Source organism: Condylostylus longicornis, unplaced genomic scaffold (assembly GCF_029603195.1).
Source record: "Condylostylus longicornis isolate FDR11 unplaced genomic scaffold, ASM2960319v2 ptg000048l, whole genome shotgun sequence".
In the NCBI taxonomy this organism is placed as follows: Eukaryota; Metazoa; Arthropoda; class Insecta; order Diptera; family Dolichopodidae; genus Condylostylus; species Condylostylus longicornis.
The window spans coordinates 9,372,488-9,394,963 of NW_026578017.1; the positions used below are offsets into that span (position 1 = coordinate 9,372,488).

A 22,476-nucleotide genomic window follows, 5' to 3' on the forward strand; every position below is an offset into this window, starting at 1 on the left:
AAATTTGGGATGTTGAGTTTTCCGTGGGCACGCAATTCTTCATGGTAGGGAAGCATAAATGAACTATTTTAGAGGAGGTGTCCGTGTTTGTCTGTCGCTTTTTGTGTGCACGCGTATATGAGGGATTTTTTTGGTAATGTCACAGATTGATCAACTTTGGAATATATCAAAACTTTACATTTTACATTTTGGCGCATACAATGAGAAACATTCAACCAATTTCCTTGAAGTTTAATATTAAAATTTAAAGTTTAATATTAAAAGAATGAACATATAAATTGCAATATAATATTAGAAATCTTACATTTTTACCATACCTGCGGAACTAATTAATGGAATTTCTTGAAATTTAGTATTTGAGTTCGGCCGGTAATGTGTTGATCACACCAGTATTTTTTGTTTTGTACGAATTTAATTATGAAATGAAAAATAATATCCACATTTATTTCCGTCTCTTTCATTTAAATATTATATGCTTTTTTAATGAGTTGACTTGTTTCACAAAATTCTTAAGTATCTTATTTGCACAATAATTTCACGTGTTAAAATAGTGTAATGGAACATTGATTTTTTTATTCGTATGTATACTTTAAAAACCCAAAAATTTATGATGAAGATATTTTACTTGCATATATTTTTCTCCATTTTGTTGATACATTCACTATACACACATTTATACTTTTATTAAAAGAATTCTATGGAAAACTTTTGTGTGCATAAATTTTACTTTTACCGACCGTATTGTGTATACAAAAGGTAGGTTATGTGATGGTAACAAATTTTGCATATCGAGTTTTCGGTGGGAATGCACTTCTCCATGGTAGGAAAGTATAAATAAAATTTTTTTAGCAATCTGTCGGTCTGTGTGTGCACGCGTGTATCTCAAGTTCGACTAGACCAATTTTGATGAAATTTTATATGTAATTTTATTTCGACTATGGCACGGATTGATCAAGTTTTGGGATATACCAGACCTTGGGAACTGCATTTTTTAGCGGGCCTGTTTTACATTTTTGATCCTTACAAAGAAAATATTCCACCGATTTACTTGAAGTTTCATATATAAGCTTGGAAGATCTCAAAAGTTAGGAGGGCAAATATACATTTTTGCATATATAAAAAGAAATAATCGACCGATTTCATTGAAATTTAATATTTAAATTCCTTGAAATTTGATATTTGAGTTCTGGTTGTTACCGAAACTAACTGGCGAGCATTTCAGGAAATCCAGGTAGCATAAAGCGAAACTCTACTAAGGGCCAAATTTACATTTTTCTAGGTATGTTAATTATAAGCTTACTAATGTCCTAAAAATTGGAAAGAAGTTATAATATTCTGTAAGATGTTCACTTAAGTAGATAATACACATTGCGGTCGGTTATGTAATGTCGGTTAGTAATGAATTGGATCTTATGCTGCATGCTAGTACAATAGGAAAAAAACAAGGGGAAAACGAAATATATAAAAATTCACTGATTCTATTTTATTTTATTGTTTGTAAATAGTGCTTTCACTCTTTTGAAATAAAAACCAGAATATTTAAAATAAAATACAAAACAAAATTAATTTATTTTCGAATTTCCAATAATTTCACTCTATGTTTTTACTAAAAACATATTTCTTTAAAACTAAGTATTTACATATACCACTCCAGCTTTTTAAGTTATAATTCCTGAAAAGCATGAAAATGCAGCTACAACTGAGCTTATGATTGTTGCATGCTTAAGGATGTATTTGCATGTGCCTTCTTAAGGAAACAAATATACCCGAAGTTTTCAATTATTAGAATTGTTGTCTATATTCAAATCGCTGAAATGCGCAATGCACTGTTTTAATTTCAGCTTTATCATATTAAAATTCAAATTGGTTATGTAAGACTTTCACTTGCTAATAATTTTTGGTGCTGTAAATTTTTTAAGTATTTTGTGTGCAGCATCTGCTTTTTTGTGTATACTTTATGATAAATTTATAAGCAAAATGTTGAAAATTTTCCCTAGTTGGAAAACAGATACAACAATATTGTTGCTTTTACCTTATAGAACAGAAAACAATAAAATTATAAAAAAAAGAACCAGTATTAATTGAAATCCATATTATGCTCAAATATGCATTATAAAAAAGTTATGTTCTATGAAATTCAAGTATGAAAGATTAAAACTTCTTTGCTTAATTGCAAGATATAAATTTTTCGGCGACTATAATATGTGAAATCAATGGAATATCATATTATTTTATTTTTCTTAATAACACCACATGATCAATAATTAAATTCTTCTACCAATAGGTAGAAGAATTTAATTATTGATCATGAAAATGGTAAATGCAAACAATTCTTCGTTTTAAGCATATCAATATAAAGATATAGAGAATTTTGAAGATTCAAAGTATGTGTAAGGATATATTTGCATTAACATCCTCAATTTTAATTTTAAAAAGTGTTTTTATTTGTGTACGCACATATTTAAAGTATGGAATTATTTGTAAGGATATCCTTAAGGTACATGTTTTTGATTATCAAGTAAAATGTATATAAGACGCGAAATTACTTACAATTACAGTTCCCATCAAAATGATAAAATAAGGATATTCTCACTTTTGTTTTATTTTTTTAATTCTTTTGGGTGAATTTGAAACTTAATTGTTATTTAGTTGTAATTAAGGAATTTAATAAGCAAAGAAAAACTGAAAAATAAGAACAATACTTGCACAAATATTTTATTTGTGTTGCTTCTATATATTAAAGGGGGAAAAAAATGAAATGAAATGGCGATAAAAATGTGCTTTGGTATGTTGACAAAGATAAAATTCATTTAAAATTTATGGGAAACGAAAATTATTTTCCTTTTTGGTTTTTTCTTTTTAAGAAATTCTTTACAAATTATTTTTCATTAATTTTCTTTTACTTCTGTTTTTTTTTTACGTTTTAATAGTACCTGTGTCTCAGGCAAATATATGCGACACATCTATATACATTTGTATGTAAATTTGTTAAATAACATACATGAAAGTGTATAAGGTAGCTTGTACATTGAATACAAGTTTATTTGTTTAAATATCTTAAATGATAAGGAAAAATGAATTAAAGGATATCACCATACGGATTGTAGAATAAAAATAAAATGTTGAGTGCTGGTTTTTAAAGTGCTTACTATGCATGATATGAAAAATGGGATTTCTGTTTTTCTGTTCTTTGCTTTTTTGTTTGGATATTGCGTTTCAGATGACTTCTGTTTCAGATTTTAATGATGTAAAAGTAATTTTTTCTGCAGTATTTGTCTTACTGTGATTTTTCATGAGCTACTGATTGAAATAAATTACTTTTAAATGTAATGAGATATAGGGATAAAGAAGTAGCAACAGAAATTCCAAAAATAAAATAAAAATAAACAAAAAGTAAAAAAACCTAAATGAAGTGTACATTTTTTTACAATGTATAAAATACATATAATATGTTTTGAAGATCTTTCTTGTGAATATTTGTACAATATTATTTACAAATTAAAAAACACAATTGAAATTATATTTGTGATTTATTTAGATTTTGTTTTTGAACATATTAGAAAGAAAAAACAATATTAGAAAGAATGTGCTGTTAATGTATTTAAAATTAAAATTTAAATAAAGGAAGCTGAAGAGTTTTGTAAATTATTACAAAATTCTAAGATTTTCAATTCTTACATTACCTCAACTTATCATATGTAATACAATTACTTAGAATAAATGTTTTTAATAAGAAAATTCAAGTTTAGTTTTAAATGTTTAAATATTTATTTATTTATCCAAAAATTATTTTTCAAAATTTTTATTAATAATTTTTTTAGTTACTTTTTTATACATACATATCTAATAATATAAATATCTGAAGCAAAATGCTGATTTTTCAATTAAATTTATGAGAAAATTTTATATTTTTAATTATGACGTTATCTTCTTTATATTCAAAAACGTCAAAATTAATTGATACTGTACTATTTTCTTTTTTCTTTATTCTTCTATAATTTTATATTTAGTTTTACTATGAAGAAAATAAAGAAAGAAATAGCACAAAATTAATAGAACAATGCTAGTGAGAAAATAATCATTTTAGCACTTTTCCAAAACCATTTAAAAAAAGTGTTTGTTACGCACATAGATCTACAAACATATTTTCGTAGAAAAAATTTTAACCTACCTCTCCCCCTCCTAAAGTTGTACCCTAAAAATACCATTTTTCAACTATTTATTGTATGCAACCATAAGCATTTTTTTAAAAAGCAATGCTTGCTTGTCCCACCACGTCACACAATATCTAAATTTTAAAAGACAAAATGGCCGTTAAAACTTTTTTGTAGATCCCAGTCATCAAAATAAAGTTGACAAGGTCAACTCTATTTTTTTTCTCGTTTAAATGTTAAATTTAACATTTAACATCTAACATCTAACATTTAACATTTAACATTTAACATTTAACATTTAACATTTAACATTTAACATTTAACATTTAACATTTAACATTTAACATTTAACATTTAACATTTAACATTTAACATTTAACATTTAACATTTAACATTTAACATTTAACATTTAACATTTAACATTTAACATTTAACATTTAACATTTAACATTTAACATTTAACATTTAACATTTAACATTTAACATTTAACATTTAACATTTAACATTTAACATTTAACATTTAACATTTAACATTTAACATTTGACATTTAACATTTAACATTTAACAATTAACATTAACCATTTAACATTTAACATTTAACATTTAACATTTAACATTTAACATTTAACATTTAACATTTAACATTTAACATTTAACATTTAACATTTAACATTTAACATTTAACATTTAACATTTAACATTTAACATTTAACATTTAACATTTAACATTTAAAATTTAACATTTAACATTTAACATTTAACATTTAACATTTAACATTTAACATTTAACATTTAACATTTAACATTTAACATTTAACATTTAACATTTAACATTTAACATTTAACATTTAACATTTAACATTTAACATTTAACATTTAACATTTAACATTTAACATTTAACATTTAACATTTAACATTTAACATTTAACATTTAACATTTAACATTTAACATTTAACATTTAACATTTAACATTTAACATTTAACATTTAACATTTAACATTTAACATTTAACATTTAACATTTAACATTTAACATTTAACATTTAACATTTAACATTTAACATTTAACATTTAACATTTAACATTTAACATTTAACATTTAACATTTAACATTTAACATTTAACATTTAACATTTAACATTTAACATTTAACATTTAACATTTAACATTTAACATTTAACATTTAACATTTAACATTTAACATTTAACATTTAACATTTAACATTTAACATTTAACATTTAACATTTAACATTTAACATTTAACATTTAACATTTAACATTTAACATTTAACATTTAACATTTAACATTTAACATTTAACATTTAACATTTAACATTTAACATTTAACATTTAACATTTAACATTTAACATTTAACATTTAACATTTAACATTTAACATTTAACATTTAACATTTAACATTTAACATTTAACATTTAACATTTAACATTTAACATTTAACATTTAACATTTAACATTTAACATTTAACATTTAACATTTAACATTTAACATTTAACATTTAACATTTAACATTACATTTAACATTTAACATTTAACATTTAACATTTAACATTTAACAGTTAACATTTAACATTTTACATTTAACATTTAACATTTAACATTTAACATTTAACATTTAACATTTAACATTTTACATTTAACATTTAACATTTAACATTTAACATTTAATATTTAACATTTAACATTTAACATTTAACATTTAACATTTAACATTTAACATTTAACATTTAACATTTAACATTTAACATTTAACATTTAACATTTAACATTTAACATTTAACATTTAACATTTAACATTTAACATTTAACATTTAACATTTAACATTTAACATTTAACATTTAACATTTAACATTTAACATTTAACATTTAACATTTAACATTTAACATTTAACATTTAACATTTAACATTTAACATTTAACATTTAACATTTAACATTTAACATTTAACATTTAACATTAAACATTGAACATTTAACATTTAACATTTAACATTTAATATTTAACATTTAACATTTAACATTTAACATTTATCATTTAACATTTAACATTTAACATTTAACATTTAACATTTAACATTTAACATTTAACATTTAACATTTAACATTTAACATTTAACATTTAACATTTAACATTTAACATTTAACATTTAACATTTAACATTTAACATTTAACATTTAACATTTAACATTTAACATTTAACATTTAACATTTAACATTTAACATTTAACATTTAACATTTAACATTTAACATTTAACATTTAACATTTAACATTTAACATTTAACATTTAACATTTAACATTTAACATCTAACATTTAACATTTAACATTTAACATTTAACATTTAACATTTAACATTTAACATTTAACATTTAACATTTAACATTTAACATTTAACATTTAACATTTAACATTTAACATTTAACATTTAACATTTAACATTTAACATTTAACATTTAACATTTAACATTTAACATTTAACATTTAACATTTAACATTTAACATTTAACATTTAACATTTAACATTTAACATTTAACATTTAACATTTAACATTTAACATTTAACATTTAACATTTAACATTTAACATTTAACATTTAACATTTAACATTTAACATTTAACATTTAACATTTAACATTTAACATTTAACATTTAACATTTAACATTTAACATTTAACATTTAACATTTAACATTTAACATTTAACATTTAACATTTAACATTTAACATTTAACATTTAACATTTAACATTTAAATTTTAACATTTAACATTTAAATTTTAACATTTAACATTTAACATTTATCATTTAACATGATTTTTGCGCGGGTAATTTTATAATCACTTAAATTATTTTTATACCCGCACGAACGTTTGTTCGAAGGGTATACTAAATTTTGCCTTACCGTTTGTAACGCTAAGAAATAACGGTCTTAGATATAGACTCAAGTGTATGTTTTTGATCAGCGTCTAATCCTGAGTTGATCTAGCTTTTTCTGTCCGTCCCAACGATAACTCAAAAACTAATTGAGCTAAGTTCACCAAATTTTCACAAATGATTTATTGTAGTAAATGCCAGAACCCTATTTTAATTGGACATGATCTGGGTACCGGTTCGGGCACAATAACTTCAAAATTTATTTGGCTATATCTCAGAAACTATAAAAGTTGTGGTATTGAAATTTCACACAAACGAATATATTAGTAGGGCCAATGTGTCTCATAAAAGTCGTTGAAATTACTTGGCTCCTTCTGGCTCCTACCCGCCATACAACTTCAAAAGTTATTTGACTATAGTTCAGAAACTATTAAAGCTATGGTATTGAAACAAACGAATATATTAATAGGGCCGATGTGCTTGATAAAATTCGCTAAAATTTCCTGGCTCTTTGCGGTAGCTGCTATACAATTACAATAGAAGTTTGGCACAACCAGTGTTTTAAAAAACATATAGTACTGAAATTTTGCAAAAATTAATATGGTAATACGGCAACTTAAATTCATAGTCTGCCCCATAGTTAGTTATGGCACACTTGTTATTCGCACAAAGAATAACAAATTCGTACGGGTATCACAGAGTTGACAAGGTCAACTCTATTTTTTTTCTCGTTTTTAATACAAGTTAATATTCAAATTTTAAATTTAATATAAAATAAATATTCTCTGAACGCATTATTCAGGTAAATGCATTGTATAGATACCCGAAATTTAAAAAATTAATCAAAAACCTAAATCCACTCTAATCAAAATTAATAATTTATTCAATTAAATTGCATTCCGAATTTTGTAAGGGAGTTGAAGGAAAACTAAAATTAAAAATAAGAATCAACAAAAAAAAATAATTTTGAGAGTAATTTAATAAATGTTTGTTTTTTTTTTACCAACATAACCATTGTTAGGTTGGTATCTGGCACATGGAAATAGAATTGCCATAAAAGAGGTAAGAGAAACAGAATTATGTACATATGTATTTGTTTTGTATTACACCGTACAGTGCTACATTAGGTTACATTGTGGTACAATAAATGTTTCATGTCGTACTATGATATTTTCAGATGACAGTTCTGTATTTTTAGTAAAATCAAAAAAGTTCATATAATAAATTTTAACAAATTGGTGACTTTTTAAATTTAGTAAAACATTTCGAAGCTAATGGAAGAAAGAAAGAAATTCAAATATAATCTAGATTTGATTTTCCGTTTATTTAGACTTTTCTTGTTGTATTTATTCTGAATATGAAATGAATTGTTTTCTTGACTTTAATCGAATCGTTTAAACCGAGTTGAGTTGTTATTAATAGTTTTGTTAGCTGACTTTTACCACTAAAATATTGACACATGTTAACATAGCCTTGATTCTCCCGCCCTTATAATGTATTTATTGAATTTGTGATTAATTTGATGATTAATTTCAAAGCTTTAGCTTGGAAAAGCTATACGTTACAATAAATAAAAGGAATTGGGAAAAATTAGGGTAAGCCTCAATTTTGTTCCGGATTTTTATACCCTGCATCTTCCTGAAGAGTATATTCACTTTGGTATGGAGTTTGTAACCACTTAAAAGAATTGTCTCCGACATGGACATGTACATGTGTCCTTGCTTAGCGTGAAATTCCGCGTTGATTTAGCCATGTCCGTCCGTTCGATCGCACGATAACTCAAAAACGAATAATGCAATCGACACCAAATTCGTCACAAGTTGTTTCTTTTCTGCCAAGCACGGGTGCTGTTGTAACTGGACTAATTCGGACTGGTTGGGGTAGCTGCCATACAACTCAAACTGATTTATTTTTAAATATTTCAAAATCTAATGCAGATATTAATATCAAATTTTGCAAAGATGAGTCTAATTAAACTCTACATATGTTCTGTAAATTTTAATGGAATGAATACACAGGTTCGGGTAGCTGCCATACAACTCTAAAAGCTAATTTTAAATATTCGAAAAAATAATTAAGTTAGGTTCATGAAACTTGCCGGGTGGTTTGACAGGTTCGAGTACTTGATATACAATGAAGCTAGTTCTAGATATTTCTAGAACAAATTTTAAATTCAGATTGTCAGGCTGCAGGGTATAATTCAGTCGACTTATAACGACTGAAACGTTTTTACTTGTTTTTTTGTATCTATGTGCCAACTTATTTCCATAATATAAAACAACATTGAGTTTCATAATAATTATCAGATATTGTTATGCCTTGCAATTTTGTGATGGGTATATTAATTTTGGTATGAAGCTTGTAACCTTTTGAGGGAATAGTCTGTCGTAATTTTACATTTTTGATAATTTTTCAGAACATATTCAAAAACTCAGCAACAGAATCTCTATTACGGACCAGCAAAATTTTTTCAGTGAGAATAATATCAGTGCTCGAAAACTGTCTAGGATGTCTTTTTTTTGAGTCGATTTCACATTTCGTATATATCTAAGCAGGATTTCCATTACCTTGAACAAAACTTTTGGCAAGACGAAAAATTCAATTCGTAATCGCTTTTAACCTTTCATATTTTTTCTTATATAAATACTTACATAATATTTCAAAAATCTTGTAGGACGACCGAATTACTCATAAATTTTCGAAGTCTCATAGGGCATGAAATTGTTTTGTATGATGAAGGTTTTTTTGAAAATTTGGATTCAAATTTCTATACAATAACGAAGAAGACTTGTATGGTTATCGACTTATGAAAAATGGTACTAAATTTAATTTTTTTAAAAAACAATTTTTTAAAACTAAATTTTGTAATATAACATTCAATTTCATAATACCAGACGATTTTTTCTAAATATTATATTAACTCCAATATATGGTTGAGTAAAAAACCATTTAGGTATACAATACAATGGTTGGGAAAAATTTGCAGGAGCAAAACCACAAAAAAAAAACTTTTTTCTGAACACAATTTAAATTTTTTTTATTTGTTCACTTAGAAGACGAATAAAAAAGTTTAGATGTAGATGTGTTTATTTTCACTTTGATTTGGCACTAAAAACAGCGTTAGCTTGAATTTTTGCACGCTATTTAAATTTTAGTTTTTGACTTTGTATCGCATGTACGAGTATGAGATATTTTGCTTTAAAAAAAACATTTTTTTTTTTAATTTTATTCAAAAACTTTTTTTAGTTTTAGTGAATTTTTTTTTTGTGGCTCCGAAATATTTGTTTAGGGAAATTATACAGCACAAAACATTTGCTTTGATTAAAAAAAAAATTAAAAATTTTCTTTGCTTAATTGAAAAATTAAATTAATTTTTTTGTGAAAAATATGAAATTTTAAACAGTTTGGCAAATAATTGGTGGTTGAAAATGCCAATTTTATGCAAAACAATTTAAGAAACGCTTTTGATTACATTGTCATAAATATTTTAATTTTAAGTCGAAGTTTGAAATGGTAAAGTTGTGCTTTAATCAGTTTTTTTCTGGTTTTCTGATTTGATTTTCGACGTCTACATTACTAGTTATTGGTAATGCTTGAGTATTTTTTTTAATTTTTGAAATTCATTATTCACTTCAGTGACCAACTTATCCCGTGTAGAAAAATTTCCCCGCAATTTTATTTTAACTAGCAACATTTCTAATTTATTTTTAAGAAATTCATTGCAGACTTACTTACAACTAATATTTAATATTTTCGTAAAGTAAATTAATATCTGACATTTTGATTACATCTATTTTAGTCCATTTTTGATTATTAAAAGAGCTTGGAAAAATAGTAAATTGTATTTCTAAATTTTTTAACAATACAGAAAAAAATTTGTAATTTATGTAAGTACGAGTATACTGAAAATTTTATTATATTAAAATTTTTAACTAACTTGTGAGTTTTTTTTTGTATTACAATATAAAAAAATTTAATTTATAGCGAATTACATGCAAATTTTACACTTTACGTACCAATATCTGTTTTATTTGACTTCTTTTCGTAATAAAGTTATAACTATTTGAACAACATATTAAGCACAACATTATAATGTGTGTACGTGTATATATAGTACGAGTATATATTATTAAGTGCTTGTGCTTAATTTATTGTATATATTTTTTTCAACTTAGTACGTACGTGTACATATACTTAGTATAACCTTAAACTTATTTAAATTAAAAAGTTTATCTTAATTTCGCATTTAATTTTATCACAAATTTCTCTATAATCAAAATTATTAAAAATGCAAAAATATCACGAACAAAAAAGTAGAAAAAAAAAATGAAAAAAAAACTTTTTCTTAATTTGAATAAATTAATTTCATAATATTGGAAAAAATAAAAAAGTTTTCAGAAAAAAAAAAAAACTTTTACTAAAAAAGTGAGGATAAAAAATTCACCATTTTACAGAACAGTAAAAAATTCAGTGAACAAGTGAATTGTTTAGTTTTTCACTAGCATTTTTCTTTGGTATTTGAAAAGCACATATACAAAGATGGTTTTAGTGCGACTTCATTTTGATTTGGAAAAAATATTTGTAGTTAAGTGGCCGAAGTAAAAATAAAAATGGGTCAAACGAATGGTTTGTAATTTAGCATTTTTCCCTTCAGTAAGGGAAAATGCTGCTTTTAAAAGCAATTTAGTGATGTGCTTAAATTATTAAAATTACCTTTACACAAAAACGAATATATTTTAAAAATTGCATACCTTTAGGAGGAGCAATGTATTCAATCTTAGTATAATGGTCGAATTTTAGGGGTAATTGCGTGAGCTAAGCAAAGTAATTACACATTTTAAAGGAAATGCATTTACCTTTAGCTTTTTTTTTGCATTTATAGAAATTTTGAAAAGTTTACCGTTTCGGAAATATAAGTTGAAATATTTTAGCTTTCTATCTTCTAGGGTGTAAAAGCTTTTTAAACATGTCTATGGACAAACGGACAGAGTGAAATACATAAGCACTTTTTTTCAAATTTTTTTTTGAAAAAGTGCTAAAAAGTGCATACAAGACAAAAAGATTTTTAGTGATTGAATATTTGAAAATGGTTTGGTTAATGCTTCAAAGTAGGCATTTCGCTAAACTCTGACATACCTGACACAAAACGACAGAAACATTACTACAAGCGAGAAAATATTTATTCGCATTATTTACGTTTCCCTATTTACTTCTCTTAAAAGCTTGAATTACAGTTTTTTAACGTAAAGTTTTTCTTAGAAATTCTTTCATTTTCTCTGACTACATATGAGGTATACGAAATTTTGGAAAATGATGTTAAACGATGCACTTAATTTTTAACTAATTGATCAGTATAAAATAACGATAATGACAACGTTATCACCCAACACAACATTACTATTGTAGTCGATGTCACACCGGACAGAAAAATGTAATCGCAATGAAATTTAAATTTCAAAAAATTCTTGCATGAAAATATTGTGTACATAAATGTTTTCGCATAAATGTTTATATAATTTAATGAAAAAATATACCTACATACATGTATACATATGAATTAAAATTAAACAAAATAATTTTTTAATTTTGTTATTTTAATTTTAAATTTGGCATATTTACATTTTTATAGTTTGTTTGAATAATGAAATTTTTATGAAATTTTTATGCATATGAATGTGTTAATATTCAAATGAAATCCAAAATAATTATTATGTTTCATTTAAAATAAAAAAAAATAGATTTATAAAATTTTATTAAATTTATTTATTTTTCAATTTTTTTTTTACAAGCAATCAGATTTCAGCTTAAAATTCAATTAAAATTAATGGTTTATTTATAATAAATTTCATAATTTGAGTAACATACTAAATCGCTGTATTTAGAATTTTTTCTAGTTTTTATTACTTGCCTTACAAATAAAGTGATTCTTTAACTTTTTAATTGCTTATCATTTTAAAATATTTTAATATTGTCGATTTATTTACAAAAATTATTGAGAACAATCATGAGAAGTAAAAACTAAGCTTTTCTTAGAATAAAACTCATTCCGGCCAAACTATGGAAATAAAAAAAAATTTTAAAATATTTTTTATTACTATTAATGGAAAACATTTGTAAAATGCATATTCTGGTAATTTTTATTACAATCTTATTAAATAAAGGGGTTTTAAAATTTTTCAGGAAGAAGGGATCGCAATCAAGAAACCACATCATTTAAGCGTACCCTCTTATAACGTCATATTAGCATTAACAAAGTTCTCTTTTGTGCGATCTTTTTATACATATACTTTTCTGAATGGCTAATTAAACATTTTAAAGAAGTCATCGCCAAAATAAACATAAAATTTATATTTTTTATTCTTAGGACAGCTTTTATTATTTGAACAATAGGGTCAGCGGTAACTACCATACAACTCAAAGAGAATATTTTAAATATTTCCAAAATTGTATATAAATTTATATTCATGTGTTCCGTTACGTCTGAAATATATGCTCGAAATATTTGAAATATTTCCATCAGGAATCCAATTATAGTTCCAGATATCCTTGAATTTAGTTTAATGACTTGAATTGTAATAACAAGAGTTACTTTTCGGAAAAAATTTTTTGTAATTCAGAATTAAGTTTAAATGTAATTTAAAAGAATATAAGAATATTATGTGAGAAATATTTTTCCCAATAATATTATTATTATTGCAAATATGTAGGTTAGAAATTTCATCAAATAGTTAGAATGATATTTCTTAGAAACATAACATTCTTAGAACATAACCATTTGAAGATTTTAGTTGAATTTACTCTGTCTGTCCCAGGTTTCAATTTATTTAGTTGCATACATTGAAAATATATTTATTTATTAGTACTTGGTAGTTAGTTTTTCAAATGAATTCCATTCTTTTACGGTTATATGTGCATATATCAATTTCATTTTGAATAATTATTATACTAAATAATTTTCATATGAAAAACAAATAATTGTTAAATAATATAAAAAACAATTTTCACAAGCATATGACATTTCATACTACTTTATACTATAAATATTTATACATTACATAAAGTAATAATTTTTCTAAATAATTCCCTTAAAAGATAATGCAAAAGATACTGTAATGGTTTAATAAAATTTCCTAAATAACTTAGAATGGTTAGCTATAATAAACGACATGTAATATTGTCAAAAGTTGTTTAATTTTATTATTGTTGTTTTTGTAAAAGTTGAAAAGATTTTAATATTTTAATTATTTTTAAATATTAAATTGTCTTTATAAAAATAATACATAAAAATTATTATTGTTTTCACTTGTAGAATTAAAAAATTGGATTGAGTACCTATTGTACACCTGCTTTTGTATTTTTTAACTACGTTTTGAATTAAAAATTTTGATTAAATTACATTTTTTAAATTTTATTTTAGTTTTACTTTATATTTTAATTAGAAACAAAGCAACTATTTTGGGAAAATATTATTTTAAATATGTGAATACTTTTTAGATGAAAAATAATGATCATTTAGATAGAGAAAAATGATTATGTATATGTGGTTGTAAATTGCAACAAAACTTCATTGTTGAATATAATAAAAAATATTTTATTTGAGCAAAGGTAATGATGATTATTTAAAGAATTATCTAAATAATTAGAAAAAATTCTATTGTTATGTCAATATTATAGTTTGTTTGCTTTTTGTACGGAACGTCCTGCATATACTGTTTTTAAATAATTTAATTAATTTTAATAAATTCAAAAATATTATGTAAGTTTTCTGAAACATTTTTATAATCATGATAGCTGGTAATGAGTATAATAGTATTTATTTTGTATACAATAATTAGACTTAAATGCATGATAATTATAAAAGAATAAACATAATATCAGAAAATGTGTATTCAAATAATTTAAAACTTAATGGCATGCCATTTGAAAATTTTGTTAAGCTAGTTTTTTTTTAATATCTTTTAAAAATTTTCATAAGTTTTCTAATGAAATTATTTTATTATTCCATATATCACAATATTGCATATATCTAGGGGCACAAAAAATGTCAATATATTTCTTAATGCTGGTGGAATTAAAGTAGTATGGTAATTATTTATAAATTATTTATAAATTAAATTCAACGCACAATTCAAGTGAGGCTTTCAAACCTGTGTTTGTGTTGGATATTGTTAAAATAATATACAAATCTGATAACAGTGAATCGAAAATTCATGAAACATTTTGATTCTAAATTTATCTTATTATGTAGTATACTACTTTTACTTAATTATAGTACAGAACGAATCTAAATAAACTTTTTTAATCCGGGAAATTTTAAAAATTATTTATTTAATCTGCTAATTTTATAATAAAGAAAAAATTATGGTGAAGGTCTTGAAAACAATACCTTCAGCTTTTGCTTTTTCAAAAAGCTACTGCTTTTGATTAAGATAAAGTTAATTTACATTAACACTATGCACCAATACAAAATCGATATATTAGTGCGAAACAACGCAATCACAAGTTAAAAAGGGTATTAAATTTTTACTTTCTTACTGTTTATTTAGAATATTATTTTTATAAGATACACAAATATTAAATAATTTATGGTACTTAAGAACAAAAGTAATAATAAATTTACAAATAGGAAATCTAGTAGAAAATTTCTAGAACAAAATAATTGTAAGCCTTTATAATAGTATTCAAATTGTAATTATCCTACCATTATAGCAATTTATCAACACCCACAATTACTTTTTGAATTTAGAAATTTCGAAATTTAAATCTTCTTCTACCATACTACTTTAATTACCATAATTACATACCACATTAATTTAATTTGTAATTAAATTTTATTTTTGCACACTCTTTAATTTCAAAAATAAATTGTAATTTTTTACAGTATGTTTCTATTACAATATGGGAGATTAAGTGTTTTAATTATTCGAATAAGAAAATCTCATCTGCAGTTTAATGTGTTCATGTACCTTAAACCAACCATAAAATACAATTAAAATTCATTTTATACTTTGTGTTAAACAATTTACTGTTCATACTGATGTACACTGATTAATCCTCTCTTTATACCAACTCTACCATTCTACAACTTTAATCATTTTAATTAACATAGTATAACAGAGTAGCTTGCAAATAAATTAACAACTTTTATCGAACTTAATAGGAAAACTTATGAAAAAATAACATTATAAACAAGATGATTGACTTTTCAACTATACTCTTGCAACTAAAAGTTTTTTTTTGTGCTGTACACAAAAGTGCATCATAATTGAAAAAAAAGAAGGAGCAGAAATAATAATTACCACTAATCCTTTGTGTCGTTGTTGAAGCAGTATCCTCCTTTTCCTTTTATAGTAAATCTGGAATACAAACACACAATAAAATAAAAAAAAAAATAGGAAGGAAAAAAAAAATTAAGTAAACAAAATTTCTCTATTCATGCAAAGGATCAAAAAGCATCAACACTTTAGTGTCATACTTATTTTTGATTTTGTTGATGCCATTAGTAGTATACCCTGCTCTTATTACTTCTATAATAATAATGATACTTGGGTAATTCATATTTCGTTATAAAATTTTTTTTTTCCTCTTTTTGGATGCTTAGAATAAAGTGTTTAAAGCAGTGAATTAATTTGTGTATAGGCGAAAATTAATAGGATGTCATATTATCAACAACATCAGGAAGGGAAGTAAATTTACATGAAACTACAACATTAAAGTCACATTCAACTGAACAAAATTGAATAATTCTCTATATACTTATACCTACTATGTGCACAAGTTAATTTAAAACAACATTTTTTTTTTAAGTCTTTTTTTATTAAAATGCTGCACTAAAGTAGATTTATGGTAAGGATACTCTGAAAGTATTCAAATATATGATTACATAGAGTTGTGAAAAATTAAAATATATATATAGTGAATGAAAATGGTTGAGGAGTTATATAAAACAGGATTTAAGAATTCATTGAAAAAAAAAACTCCTTTTAGAATTACAGTGTAGCTCTATGCTTTGTGTTATTAAATTTAAAATATGATTATGTATTAGAGCTTTGAATTTAAAAACAAAATCTAGGAAAATCACTTTTGCATTGAAACAGTTGTGATTGTTTGGTAATTTAAATTTTTGTTATATTTGATTTACGGTAACGCATGACATGTTGTTTAAGATTTTTATAACCACATATATGAACAAAAGACATTAAATAATTTGTGTGTAATTTAGCAATATTCGTTTTGGGCAAATTTATCTCATTTCGTTAGATTTCATTAATCACTTGCGCTTATCGATCTAAGAGCACACTTTTTCATGTAGTCAAGAAAAAAAAATATAAGGTAATTCAAAATCGATTTTAATTTGCACAAAAATTTTTTTTTTTATTATATGAAAAAGTTTTTATTTTAATGCATTATTTGTGAACAATAAAGCTACTAAGCACTTTTACTCGATTTCAAAAACCGGGACGTTTTAGAATCTTTACTGCGCTTCATTAAGTTAAGTACATATTTTTTGTATGAACAAATATTGTAATAGATTACATACCATTAATTCATTGACAAATATTGAAATAATTGATTGACCATTAAAATATTTTTATTAATGCATTTGATCGTAACACTTTTATAGCAATAATCACCGGACCCAAATTTTTAAGTATTAAATTCAAATAATTTAAAGTTCATATTACAGTTTTCAAAATTTCATAACTTTACAAATTGTCAGTATTAAAAATTCAATAATTAAAATTTATGCCTATATTATACGAAAATTCTATATTTTTTTATATAACATTAAGATACTTTAATTTTGTTATTTTAAAACTTACGTAAGTATTATACTGAGGAGGAGAAATTAAGATCAGATAATATTGTAAGGGTCCAATTTATGTTAATTACAAAACTAAGAAAAGGAATAACAATTCACATAAATCATATTTTATTGAGGCTCTTTTTTTTTCTTTTTGATTTCTTTTGATTAAAGTAATGAATAGAAAAATAATTGTTAATAGAAATAATAATGATAATAAAAAAAATAAAATGAGAAAAACAATTAAAAACAAAAGAAGAAGAAAAGACAAAAAAAATTACTAGAAAAGGAAAACAAACAAAGCAAGTCATCTACCCATAGTCAAAGGACTTTCCTCTACTCTCTCCTTCTCTCTCACGCTCTGTCTCTCTCCCATTCTATGTCTTTCACTCCTTCTCATTTAATATCTAAATGAGAATAATATGAATTTATAATTATGCATCAGGATAATGGCTTTGTTTTTCTTGTTTTTTTTTTTATGGGAAAATTGTTTTCCATTTTTCAAAATTATAAAGGCAGAAAATAATAAAAATAAAAAATTAAATAATGAAAAATAAACAAAAAGAAAAAAAAAGAAAAGTTTGGAAAACTTGTTGAGTTCATTTTTCAATTCTATATAAATTTTACAAATGTATTTCAATATATATAAAGTACGTATGTATGCCACTACAATAATGTCTATGTATAATGTTGTAGTACAGTAGTTCTCATAATTATTTACTTACAATAAAAAAGTTTTAATTTTGCAAAATTTAACCTATAAGACTGCCATTAACATTTTTGAAATTTAATTATTTTAATAAAAATTTTTCATATACAATTTCTATGATATCATTTGTGTATATTTAGATTGAGTTTTAATTTTAAAACAGTCCAGAAATAAGGTTTGCTTTTTCAAAGAATTAAAAATAATTTTTATTTCAAAATGAAAAATTCACGTAATCCAATCAACTGTGCAATATAGGAGTGAAAAGAAACTTAAAATAGGCCCAATTAATATAGAGAAGTTGAAATATTTGAAAATAATTATTAAGCTTGTTTAACTTCGGAATAATGTTGTTGTTTTTGTAAGATTCTTGTTTCAAGAAATCTGTACATCAGATTGCAAATGAAATGAAAAACAAACTCTGCTTTGTCAAAATTTTTTTTTGTGTCTTTTCTTGCAGGTGTGGTAAGTAGGTAAAAAATTCTCTTGATAAATAGGTTTCTCATAAAAAAAACATAACGTCAGTAAATAGACGTCTAGACGGTGAAAAAGGCTAACTAAAGGACAGAAGCAGTCCCTCAAAAATGATATATTTTGACAATTTATTGTATTTTGAAATCACAAATTTTTTTGAAATTCCATTACCCAGAGAAATCAAATATCAAATCAAATATTTGTATTTGAAAATGTCTAACCGTCATCTTAAGGCTGTTTTATGCAGTACCTTGCAGAAATCTAAGATTTGAGCACTTTTTAAAAATTAATAAATGTTTTTTTTCGTAATAGAGAAAATTCTTTCCATTTCTCCTGCCCTTCCTTGCTGTCGCCACTTAAAAGCAAGATTTTTATTTTTGACTAGTTATAGCCCAAGTTTGATGAAATTGGAATATAATATTTCCAACTGCTATAACAATAAAAACTAACAGTAAATATTTTTTTTATAAATCTTAATTTTTTTTTATAAATATAATTATCTTCATTTTCTCAATTAGCTGTCGAATTCGACCAATATTTTAATTCTTTTCTTCTCTATTATTCTATATTTAATTCTTTCTCTCTCTTTTATATTAATTCTTTTTCTCTTCTCTAAAATTATGCAATAAATTTTTCACGATACGTATTATTATTTCAGTGATTTGATCCGAATTTATTTGACTCGGAATTCATATTTATCTAGCAATTTGCATTTATGTACAATTTAAAAATGTTATTTAGGAATGTCTCTGTATACAAATAATTTTTTAAAAGATTGCATGCATTTTGCGAATGATTTATATTTTGCGGGGAAATTGAAGAAGGTGAGCCGAAATATAAAATTGAAATTAATCAGAAAGGTAAAGATATACGTCAATAGAGAGAGAATGAAAACAGAAAGAGATAAAAGGTACTTTATTGTAGTTTGTAAAACAATGAAGAGAAAAAAGTTTTCAATTACTTTTTGTTGTGCGGTCTATTCTTTAAACTCTTACTCGAATTGTTTTGTTACCATTTTTGTACCATCATCATTTGTTTTAGGTGCAATTGTATTCAATTTTATAATATTTCAAACCTGAGACTATAATTATAAAGATACTTTTACATTAGTATTAGTGAAAATGGTTTGTATCATAGTGATACTGCAAAGCGAGGTTCAGTGACATACAGACAGATATAATTGAAAATAATTACTGCCATTAGAGGAAAATTTTTTGTTTGAAAAAAAACAAAACGGGACAGAAAAGGTAGATAACATGAAAATTGAGAAATTATTTAATAACTTTTTTTAATTGCATCCATTTGGAAATTTATTTTAGGTTTTTTTTTAATAAACTTAGTAAAATACCAAAATACTTTAGATTTAAAATAATTTCAAGAGTTTATTTATGTTACCAATGCAAAACCATTTAAAATTAAAAAAAAAACCCAAAATTTTATTAACTTGCATTTGTAGCAACATAATTTTTGAGTTTTTTTTTCCTATTTTTATTTTTAGAAATTTGAGTGATTATTATTTAATATACTCTGTTACTTGCTTATTACTTGTTTTGAAAGAAATTTAAAAAATTCATCAAAAAATTTTTATATAACTTACTTTATTTAAATAAGTTAAAAATTTTGGCTTTACAAAAAGTATTTTTGGTCAAAAAAACTTCAGTATTTCATGAAAAAATTAAGTTTATTTTTAATATAATAGAGGCAAATTGCATTAGAGTCTAAAACTAAAGTGCAGTTTTCATCTAAAGTAAATTAAGCCCTTTTGCAATGATGACTGTGTAAATTTTAAATTTTTCCGTAAAGGGTGTTTTTATACCCTGCACTTCGTGAAGGGTATATTAACTTTGGTATGGAGTTTGTAACTACTTGAAGGAGTCATCTGCGGTATGGACATATATATATATTCTTGCTCAGCGTAAAATTCTGCGTCGATTTAGACATGTCCGTCTGTCCGTCCGTCCGTCCGTCCGTCCGTCCGTCCGTCCGTCCGTCCGTCCGTCCGATCGCACGATAACTCAAAAACGAATAATGCAATCGACACCAAACTTTCACAAGTTTTTTCTTTTGTGCCAAGGACGAGCCCTATTGTTATTGGACTAATTCGGACAACGGGTTCGGGTAGCTGCCATACAACTCAAAGAGTTTATTTTAAATATTTCAAAAACTAATAAAGCTATAAATATAAAATTTTGTATACATGTGTCCAATTATATTCTACACATTTAAAAATTATAATGGGATAGCTGCACCGGTTCGGGTGGCTGCCATACAACTCCAACAGCAAATTTTTTATATTCAGCAAAATAATAAAGTCAGATACATGAAACTTGGCAATCATGTGTCCAATTATAGGTCAAATATACTTCTGAAGTTTTAGAGGAATTGCTTTATAGGTTCGGGTACCTGCCATACAACTCCAGAAGCTAATTTTAAATATTTGGAAAAATAATAAAGTCAGATTCATGAAACTTGGCAGTTGGATGTCCATTTATAGATCAGATATATTTGTGAAGTTTTAGAGGAATTGCTTGACAGGTTCGGGTACCTGCCATACAAATCTAGAAGCTAATTTTAAATATTTGGAAAAATAATAAAGTCAGATTCATGAAACTTGGCAGTTGTGTGTCGAGTTATAGGTCAGATATATTTCTGAAGTTTTGGTGGAATTGCTTTACAGGTTCGAGTAGGTCCCATACAAGTCTAAAAGCTTATTCTAAATTTTTGGAAAAATAATAAAGTCAGATTCATGAAACTTGGCAGTTGTGTGTCCGATTATAGATCAGATATATTTGTGAAGTTTTGATGGAATTGTTTGACAGGTTCAGGTACTTGCCATACAACTCCAAAAGCTAATTTTAATTATTTGGAAGAATTATAAAGTCATATTCATGAAACTTGGCAGTCGGATGTCCAATTATAGGTCAGACATATCCGTGAAGTTTCTATAGAATGACTTCACAGGTTCGAGTAATTGCTACACAATAACGAAAGGTGCAGGGTATAATTCAATCGGTTTATACCGACTGAAACGTTTTTACTTGTTTTAATTTGAATCGAAAAAAAAACTTTAGCAAATAAATTATTTTGAAAACTATTTTCCATATAAGCTCACGAATAATACGAACAACACCGGTCTATAACAAAATTGACTTATTGAAAATTTATAAATTATTGGCTTCTTAGGTCTGAAAGGAAATGAACAGATATTAAATGGCAAGACCTTAATTTAAATCAATTTCACAAAAAAAAGGTTAATTGAAAGATTTTTGATTCGATAAGTCAATTGTAATTGTTACAGTATCTTGTTATCCTGTTGAAACCAAAAAGTATTACTGATTATTGTTTGATAAAAATCTTTCTTAACTATAATGTGATTTCCAGCCTCATTTTTCAATGAATTCGGTCGGATAATACTACCTTGAGTATAAACCGCATCCAG

At 24.4% G+C, this 22,476-nt stretch overlaps 1 protein-coding gene across 1 annotated transcript in view; it reads left to right on the plus strand.

Annotated features, from left to right (window-relative positions):
• The window catches only part of LOC129610845 (uncharacterized protein DDB_G0283357), a 255,592-nt gene that overhangs the window by 43,076 nt on the left and 190,040 nt on the right, over nt 1–22,476 (plus strand). The window lies entirely within an intron of this gene.